Here is a 9648-nt window from a genome sequence, read left to right as displayed (position 1 = left end):
CTCTGCTATCCTCTGTCATAATTTAGTCTGAAGGGATCAGAACCTTCTGGGAATCCTGCAGAACATCTCACTAGCCTACTGCTGCTGCTGCTGCTAAGTCGCTTCAGTCGTGTCCGACCCTGTGCAACCCCACAGACGGCAGCCCACCAGGCTCTGCCGTCCCTGGGATTTTCCAGGCAAGAACATTGGAGTGGGTTGCCATTTCCTTCTCCAATGCATGAAAGGGAAAAGGGAAAGTGAAGTTGCTCAGTCGTGTCCAACTCTTAGCGACCCCATGGACTTTAGCCTACCAGGCTCTTCCATCCATGGGATTTTCCAGGCAAGACTACTGGAGTGGGGTGCCATTGCCTTCTCCACACTAGCCTACTACATTGACAATGTTTCGTTCATCAGACTAGAAGAGCAAGAGAGAGCTATTGTTCCACTTCTTGGTAAGATGCACGTACTCCTGAGGATGGCAGATAAACCCTACAAAGATTCAGAGGCTTACCAGATCCATAAAATATTTAGAGGTCCAGTGGTCAGGGATTTGCTGGGGCATGCCCTTCAAAGCAAAAGACAACTTCTTACACTTGTACCTCTTGCCACATGAGAAGGAATCGTGACCTCTGCTGGGTCTTCTTGGGTTGTAGAGGCAGTGTATCTCACATTCAGAGATTATACTCCATCCCAAGTGACAAGGCAACACACATCAGCTATGACTGGGGCCCAGAGCAGTGAAGGGCTTTGCAGCAGGCCCAGGCTGCCATGCATGCTGCCCAGCCATGCGATCTTGGCAGATCACATGGAATTAGAGGTATCAGCGGTGGGAAAAGACAGTATGGAATCCATGGCAAACCCCCATGGGAGAATCACAATGCAGGCCCGTGGGGTTCTGGAGTAAGTCCATGCCATCTGCAGAAGAGAGTCACATGTCTTTAGAAAAACAACTCCTGGTATGCTGCTGGGCTCTGGAGAAGATGAAACACCTGACCATGGGACACGAAGTAACCATGCAACTAGAACTGTCTATCATAAACTGAGTCTTATCAGGTCCATTAAATCATAAGGTCAGGCAGACCCAGCAACAATTCATTACAAGATGAAAGGGAGGTATCCACGGGTGATCATGAACAGTACTAAAGGGCATAAGCAAGTTGCCAGCTCAGGTAGCTCCGACACCCATGGCACACACCACGCTGTATAGAGCACCTCCCTCAGTTCATGCCGACAGCTCTGTGGGGACCCCCATCAGATGAACCGGAGGAGGAGGGAAAAGCCTGGTTTACAGATGGGTTGGGTCAGTATGTGGGCAGAAGTGAAAGATGGATGGTAGCTGTATTAACTGTATTAGCCTCCCTCAGGGGATGGGGACTTGAAAGAGAGTGTCGCATGAAAGTCCTGCCAATGAGCAGTGATTTGGGTGATATACTTAATCGTCCACTTTGGGTGGAAAGAGAAATAGCTCTAGGTTAAAATCTTTATACACTGATGGTCAGTGGTGAAGGTCCTAAATAGCTGGTTAGGGGTTTGGAAGGAAAAAGCCTGGTAGATGAGGAACAAGGAGATCCGAGACAGAAGCATGTGAATGGACATCTGAGAAATGGCTCTACGCGTGAAGATCTTTGTATCTCATATTAACATCCATCAGAGAGCATACTGCTCAGAGGAGGCACTGAATAACCAAGTAAACAAAACGACCTGGGCAGCCGACCTCAGCCAGTCTTTGTCATTGGCCACCCCAGTGACGGCAAGACGGGCACATGAACACAGTGCCCGCGGTGGCAGACACGGAAGCTACACATGGCTCCAACAGCATGGACTCCTGCTTACAAAGGCTGATCTTGCTAATGCTACTGCAGAATGTTCAACGTGCCACATAGGGCACTATTCCTTGAGACCAACTGGCCACCTGGTAGCAAGCTCACAACATTATGTCTCTTCCATCCTGAAAGGGCCAATGGGTCATTCGCATAGAAATAGACACATATTTCAAATATGGGCTTCACTCTCCTGCCTGCAGGTCCTCAGCCAGCAACTTCTTTCTCAGGACTTATGGGATGGCATATAGCATCATGTCACACCATCTCTGATGTCTCTATATATAGATGATAGATAGGTAGACAGATAGATAGGTGATAGAGAGATGTAGAAGATATAGATATAAAAATAAAATCTCTTAATGGTTCTCCTTCTCTGTTTGAATCCTGCCCAATGCAGGAACTTTGCACTTACCCTCCCTGTAACTCTACAGGACTTGAGGACCTGGTTTCCAAAGGAGGCATCCCTTCTCTGAGGACACAGCTAGAATCCCATTGAGTTTGTTTCCTTTCCTTTTCTTTTGGTTGCACTGTGCAGCTTGTGGGAACTTAGTTCCCTGACCGGGGATTGAACCAGGTCCCCGGCAGTGAGAGCACCATGTCCTAACCACTGGACCACCAGGGAATTCCCAAGAATCCCATTGAATTCTAAGCTACAGCTGCTGCCTAAGCCTTTTAGGGCCCTCGTGTCCAGGGTCCAGCAGGCCAGAAGAGAAGTCAGTGACACAGCAAGGGTAATGGACTCTGTCAGGAGCAGGGCTGCCGTTAAACAACAGAGCCCTGAAGAAGCTCGTGTGGAACTGTGTGGTCACTTGGGCCTCTGTGAGTTCTCTTTTGCCCAATGATGGCAGGAGGTGGACAGATACAGCAGCCCCAGCCTGAGAAGGGCATGATGACCAGGGGCTCCCTCCCTTCGAAGGTGGTCTGGGTCAGGCCCGCCAGTAAGGCACTGAGGCCACCAGAGGGCGGTAGCACCGGGATAGCATGACCTAGAACAGAGAGTGTAGGAAGGAGATCCTGTGTGCACGCATGCTGTCATGTCTGATTCTTCGCGACTGTAGCCCGCCAGGCTCCTCTGACCATGGGATTCTCCAGGCAAGAATACTGGAGTGGGTTACCATTTCCTTCTCCAGGGGATCTTCCCGACCAGTGATCGAACCCACATCTCCTGCATTGGCAGGTGGGTTCTTTACCAGTGAGCCCCCTGGGAAGCCTAATAAGCTGAAGGAAGGGGATGCTGAGTGATAATTGCAGCCCCAAGAGCAGCTGAGGTGGGGGTTGTCGGCAGTCCCACGAACATAACTCTTCTAAGTTTCCCCCTCTGGAAGAGAGGCCTGAAGGAGGCCAGAAAGAGAGGTTGGAGGACAGGGTGGTGGATGCAAAGATGCACCTCCAAAATCTCCTTAAGGACGGACTCTACCCGACAGAGGGGAGTGAGGGCTACAGACATCTCTAGCCGTCAGCTCTTTGAGGAACAGCTTTATCCTCAGAGAGCCACTCTGCCTTCCAGAGACTGCCGGCATTTGGCGAGGCACAAAGGCCCAGCCATTTCCACCCAATGGGGGTCACTTTGATGGATAAAACACCAGAGCTCCTGCCCGGTTGTCAAGACTTTTGCTATTCACATGGCAATTCCCTCTCTGCTCAATCTTGCTTCCTCCTCTTTTCCTTCACAGGTGTCCATCCCTCATAAATTTCTGGGACCCTAAACTCCATCTTCTATCAGTGACCCAACAAGGCAAACTCCACATCTCCTGCTTTTCTAGTACACTGCCCTGCCTTGGCACAACATATGAGCTGGAGCCCTTCAATCTCAGCTCTATTTATAAACATACCCTAATATATACCCAAAGGAAAAGATTTCAGATAACTCATGTTTTATGGGAGAAAAGTCCTTATGCTACATGTAAAGGTATTTTTGTACTCATTAAAGTCACATAAAATATATTATGCATTTTAAAAGGTTGATTACCTTATAACCAGAAATGCCCTCCAGGCTCACTGCTGACATAACCCACATTCATGAATGTCAAGAGCGGCTCTCCAGATTTTCTTCTACTTCATTATATGAAGGGGACATGTTGTTTTATAAAACCTTGAATAAATTTGTAAATCTAAAGGAAACATTTTGTCTGTTATTGAAGATATTTTAATAAAGAGATGTTGAAATGGTTTTTCTGAGAATTGTTTAGTTATGAATGAACACAATATGATTACTTCGTTGGAACTTTCAGAAATTTACCAGAGCATCAAGGAAAGAATAAGAGGGAAGTATATAAATTATCAAGCATACTTAACACTGTCCAAGCGGTAAGGGGGGCTTAGAGCATTTTTTTTTCTTAAAAAGTAGCCATTTTTCAATGGAAATGCTTTAGGAAGCAAAGATACAAAGGAAAAAATTGGGTGAAATATGATTAGTCATTCTGGATTATAAAGAAAAAACTCAAACCCCAAAGTTATGATGAGCGTCAAAAGACTCCTTTTGTTTATTAATTTGGTTCTATTAGTGCTAGAGCTTGTTTTAAAGAGCTGTCAATAGGTCTTCGTATTTCAACTGTTTTTGTTTATGTTACTGTGTGTTGTGTCCTTCATGTAGACCTAATAACCCACCATCAGAAGATGTATACTTTACGGTCTTTCCAATAATCACATGCATCTTCACTACTCAGCCTTGCCATTTAAGAGATGGTTGACTCAAGTTGAGTCTGGATTGTGGCAATAAACCAGTTTATCCTTGAGAAAGTTAAATAACCTCTATGGTAATTGAACCTTTGCCTCATTAATTTTTGTACACAAAGTGACCTGATATAGTGGAACAAACATTACGTGTGGAGTTGGACAAGCTGGGTTTGAATTCCAGATCCACTACTTACTGTGTGATATTGAAAAAGTCATTTAATATCTTTGAGCCATGGTTTCCTCATCTGATGATCAAGGAGTTTTGTGCAGATTACAGAAGACAAGGTACATGGAAGTATATGACACAAAATAAACTAGGCTCCAACCAGCAGTCCAAGTGCAGGCTACAGTACTACTGACATAAAAAGGAATCTCTGAGGTTATATCTTCTATCATGGTCTGGAATTTACATGACGACACCTATTGTGGAGTTACCAGGCATGGGCTGAAAGGTCAAAGAAATTCTTCAAGAGTACCCCAGAACACGTCCTCAGAGAACCAGGTATAAACTGAGTCTCCTGGGAAATGCAACTTGAGCCTACTGAAATGTTGGAATCATCAAAAGTTGGGTGTGATCAATGGTGAGGAAGAGAATGAGAATGAGAGGGAGAGAGAGAAAGCGAGGGAGAAGGAGGCTGTGTGAGCAGTAGCTCTGGCCACTCAACAGGGGAGTCACCACCTTGATACTCAGTATAGAAAGAAGGGCACACCTACAACTCATGGGAAACTACAGCTTCAGTGTCTTAAGAGTACAGAAAACAAGACAATGACTTATTCTTATCCGAGCAGCTGTAGTAGTGGGTCCCCAGCTGCATGGCTCCCTGTGCCAAGGGGAAATGGAAAATACTATAATAGCCTCTCTTGTCTCCATTCCCTCTTCCTAGATGAGCTTTTTCCCACTGGAGCACTAGAGCGGGGCTTTCTTCCTCCTTCTGGTATTGTGCCTGCCAAGGCCAGGGGCCAGCCTTACTCTGACCTGATTGGAAGGGGGGCTGGGTGGGCTCTGACCCAAGAAAATTCCCTTTATAGGATCTGTCTTGAGGCCAGAAAGTCCATCATGACAGATTCACTACTTTGGCTTAAGGCTTCATACACTAATAAAATCAAAATATCCCCCTCCCCCCTGCAACTTGTTCCATCTTCCCAAATAGATCACACACATCATTGATGCACATCTTATGAATGAGTTTATCCTATTTCTCCAGAGAACACAATTTGAGGGTCAATAAGTGGAAAAGTTTAATGAAAATAATAGCTGGGAGGAGACAGATGGACTTGATCAACTTCCCCTTGTCAGTTATATGATGATAATAATAATAATAAAGATGGTGACATTTACTGACTATATGTGATCTCATCTTATCCTTCTAACAACACTATTTATTAACCCCATCCTGCAAAGTGAGAAAACTGAGCTACAGGGAATCACACAACTTGACCAGTCACAGGGCTAGTAAGTAGATAACACTGCTTCTTGAAGACAGGAGCCACTGTGGCATTTGTTTCATATATCTCTTTGAAACCGGACCACTCACAGAGGACTTAGCTGGGTACTATGAAGAAAATCTCTTAGATCTTTTGTTTCCAAAACAAAAATGATGGCAGCCACAGGTACAGTGGCACCAGTAAAAAAAATTTTCCTGCAATTTGTTATCTGGAATCTCCTGTTTATGTCATGAGAACTTCATTCTCCAGTTTAACTGCAAAGAGCTGGAATCCAGGCAGTTCTCAGAGTAGAACCTCTCATGGGACTTTAAAACATAGTCAGCAGAATGTAACATCGCAGTGTTCTAATTCATTGCTGTTAAAGAGTTTTCTTTGAAGCCAAATAGACTTTCCACATTCACATTCCAGAAATGCCCCCGCCCCTGCCCCCATGCTTTGCCTGGAAAAATCCTTCTTATCCTTCAAGGCCCAGCTCAAATGTCACCTCCTTTATGAAGTCCTTCCCAGCCCCACAGGCAGAATTAATTGATCCTCCTCCATGCTCCCACAGCACTTTGTATTAGCACTGCTAGTAGAGCCCTTGCCACATTGTTTTAGTTAGTTGCATAAGTAAGGTCCCTGAGGTCAGAGACCTGTCTTACTCGTAAATCCTTTTATCCCCATATCCCTGGTCTAGCTCATACCACATTTCATCAAATCTAAAACCCCACTGATTGCAAGATACACCATTATTTTATGAACTACTAAGAGAGATTTAAAAAACCAAACACAGACAATTATACTATGACATGCCATCAATTTAAAGATGTGTCCCAAATTCAGGGATGTTTATTTATTTAGTTATTTATTTGTTTGGGGCTTCCCAGGTAGTGCTAGTGGTAAAGAAGCTGCCTGCCAATGCAGGAGACAAAAGAGATGCAGGTTTGATCCCTGGGTTGGGAAGATCCCTGGAGAAGGAAATGGCAGCCCACTCCAGTGTTCTTACCTGGAGAATCCCACGAACAGAGGAACCTGGTGGGGTGCAGTCGGAGGGGTCGCAAAGAGTCATACGTGACTGAAGCGACTTAGCACTTAGTGTATATATGTCTTAGAAGTGATTAACTATGGTAATAACTGCTCAGCAAACGTTTCTAGAACTGGATTGTAAACTCAAGGTAGAGCAGCTATTCCTAGAGCCCCTGTTTTTGAATAATTATGGAATTGGGAGTTGATAGGAATGGTGTGCAGTTGTACTGCTGATTTCAAATATTTTACCCAACAGATTGAAGGGATAAGTGGCTTGACATGCCATTCCTGTTAAGAAACACTGCCACATTGCTCATTCAATGGACTAGAAGGTACAGTGACAATATATTCTGATCTAAATTGGGGGCCACCTAATGCCCACAATCACACAAGTGAGTGTTATTACAGAGACAATGGGACAGGGTATTTGCATCAGCCTTGATTCTGGTTCTGTAATCCAATTCAATCCACTGCTGTTTCCATCTGCCCATGAAGACGAACAGTAACTTCTCAGCTTTCTCTCAGCTTGCTGCAGCCCTGCTTTGAAAAATTAAAGCATCAAAAGATGTGGTCCTTTCTCAGCTCCAAACTGTTGGCTCTCCTTGGCCCTCTGGACTTGGTGATTTTATATTGTTCTCCCTGGATTGTTTCCGGATCTAGGCTTTCTAAAGGGCCTTTCCACAGGGTGAAGCTTGCTGGGACTCACCATCCCAGGCTGTCCCATCAGGAGACTCTTTCAGTTCCATCCTAGAAATACAAAGCCCCCCACCCAAGATCTGGGCTAAGTGATGCACTTATCTTTTCTGCACCTCCCAAAACCACACTCCTTTCTCAACCCCCAAGCACTCATAAACACACACACACACACACACACACACATGCAAGATAAACCAAGTTGTCACCAAAGACTATCAATGTGTGATTGGTTGATAGAAATTCTGGAGTAAAAACTCCTCTTTAAAAATTGAAATATACTAAGAGGATGGAGTGTAATAGCTCAATACAATTTGTGAAATATTTTAAACATGTAAGCTTATGTGCACACTAGCAGTCAGGGGCTGAGGGTCTTTGTGGGGGAAGGAAAGACCCTGGGTTGGAAGCAGTGACCATTAAAAACCTGAAAGTCAGCTTCCTCTTTGAGCAGGCTGCCAGCTCCTGGGTAAAGTTATGAGGATGAAGTCAGAAAGTTCCAAAGATGATTATCTTCCAATTTAGTCCAATCTTCCCAGGCCAGGCAAGTTCTGCTCAACTCCAGGTCAACCTAGTTTCTCTCTATTCAAGTGCCTTCCCTGACCTTAATGAGTAAAAAGGAATCAAGAGAAAGGAGAAGAAATAACCTTATTTACTCCCTCTCCTGATTTATTATTGACATGGTATTCGGAGATGTTCAAACTATAAAAAAGAGCCTTTGTACATTTCCTTTGAAAGGAGAAGCTCTGTAAAGTAGGTCCCCTGAAGTATTAAGAGCTGAACACTTCCAAAGCCATGATTTACTTCCTCATAGGTAGTTACACTTGTGATTAAAATCACTGTGATGAAATCACAGACTGTTAGAACTGAACAGATTCTGCATTTTATAGATGAGGACTTTTAGGTCTAGCAGGTTAATTAGCTAGTGACAACAAAGCAGGTCCTAGAACTCAAATGTCTAGACTCCCAGTCTGGGGATTTCCCATGAGGGAAAATGCTTGAACCCTTACAACTGTATCTCACCACCACAGGCTGTAATTACATTTGGCTTACTGGACTTAAAAATACCATGCAAATAGAGCTCCAATTACAAAAAAAAATCTTGACTGATACAAACAAATGCAACAATCGACTGGCCCATAGTCTCCACCAAAGGCCTGAGGCAGTACATTTTTATTCTTTTAAAGTAAAAAAGAAACTGTCATCGTCTGGGTTCTTTACACAGCTGGATTCCTGTATAAATCAAGCCAGCTCAATAAAAGCTTACCTAGATGACATCCAACACCTTTCACTCAGTCTCAGCCAGCTGGTGAAGTAGGGCAGGAAGCTTACAAATTTTCCCCTGGTAGAATTTTGGAAGAACTGTGTCAACATCGCCCCTTGCTGGTCAACATAAGAAAAGGCAAAAGCCAAGGCTGTCAAAATCTCAGGGCTCTAGCCAAGGTCACAGCCATGTCTCTAAGCTGTCTTCCAGTCTATGGGAACCATGGCCAGGTCAAGTGAGAAAGCATGGCAAAAACAGCCGGAAGGAGGAAAAGCCTGCATTTGGGGGAGATGTTTATCTATTCCTAATTAAGGATAGATCTCAGGGAAAGCACAGACATTTTCAGTATCCCGTTGAGTCTTTAAGACCCATACACACATTATACTTACATCCATAAATGAAATTTTTATCGTTAACATCAACGAACACAGAAGAATATTCATGTGCCAAGGAAATATTGCTCACAAGATCACAAATGTCTGTTGATTTGTATTTATCAATGATTTGGTGAATCACTATATGTCTCTGAGTTTAAATATATATATATATATATATATATATATATATAAAGGTTTCTGAAACTTCATTTCTATTTGGATTTAGGTAATAAATTCATTAGAAAGAGAAAGCAGAAGCTTTGAAGTTAATGTCTACAGCCTTTATGGATAGCCTGATTCACCAAACATGAAAACTATATCCTGTCCCACACATTTTAAGTCATACACAAGGAAAGCACAAGAAACACTGATTTGGCTCAATGATTTG

The 9648-nt window shown here is 43.9% G+C and overlaps 1 non-coding gene across 1 annotated transcript; it reads right to left on the bottom strand.

Moving 5' to 3' along the window:
* Positions 1-2352: 2352 nt before the first annotated feature.
* On the bottom strand, positions 2353-2424 carry TRNAE-CUC. Its single transcript has one exon. It is a non-coding gene; the product is annotated as a tRNA-Glu (tRNA).
* Positions 2425-9648: the final 7224 nt, after the last annotated feature.

Source organism: Cervus elaphus, chromosome X (assembly GCF_910594005.1).
Source record: "Cervus elaphus chromosome X, mCerEla1.1, whole genome shotgun sequence".
NCBI classification, from domain to species: Eukaryota; Metazoa; Chordata; class Mammalia; order Artiodactyla; family Cervidae; genus Cervus; species Cervus elaphus.
The sequence above is the reverse complement of the archived record's forward strand: the minus strand, read 5'-3'. Positions and strand labels throughout refer to the sequence as shown.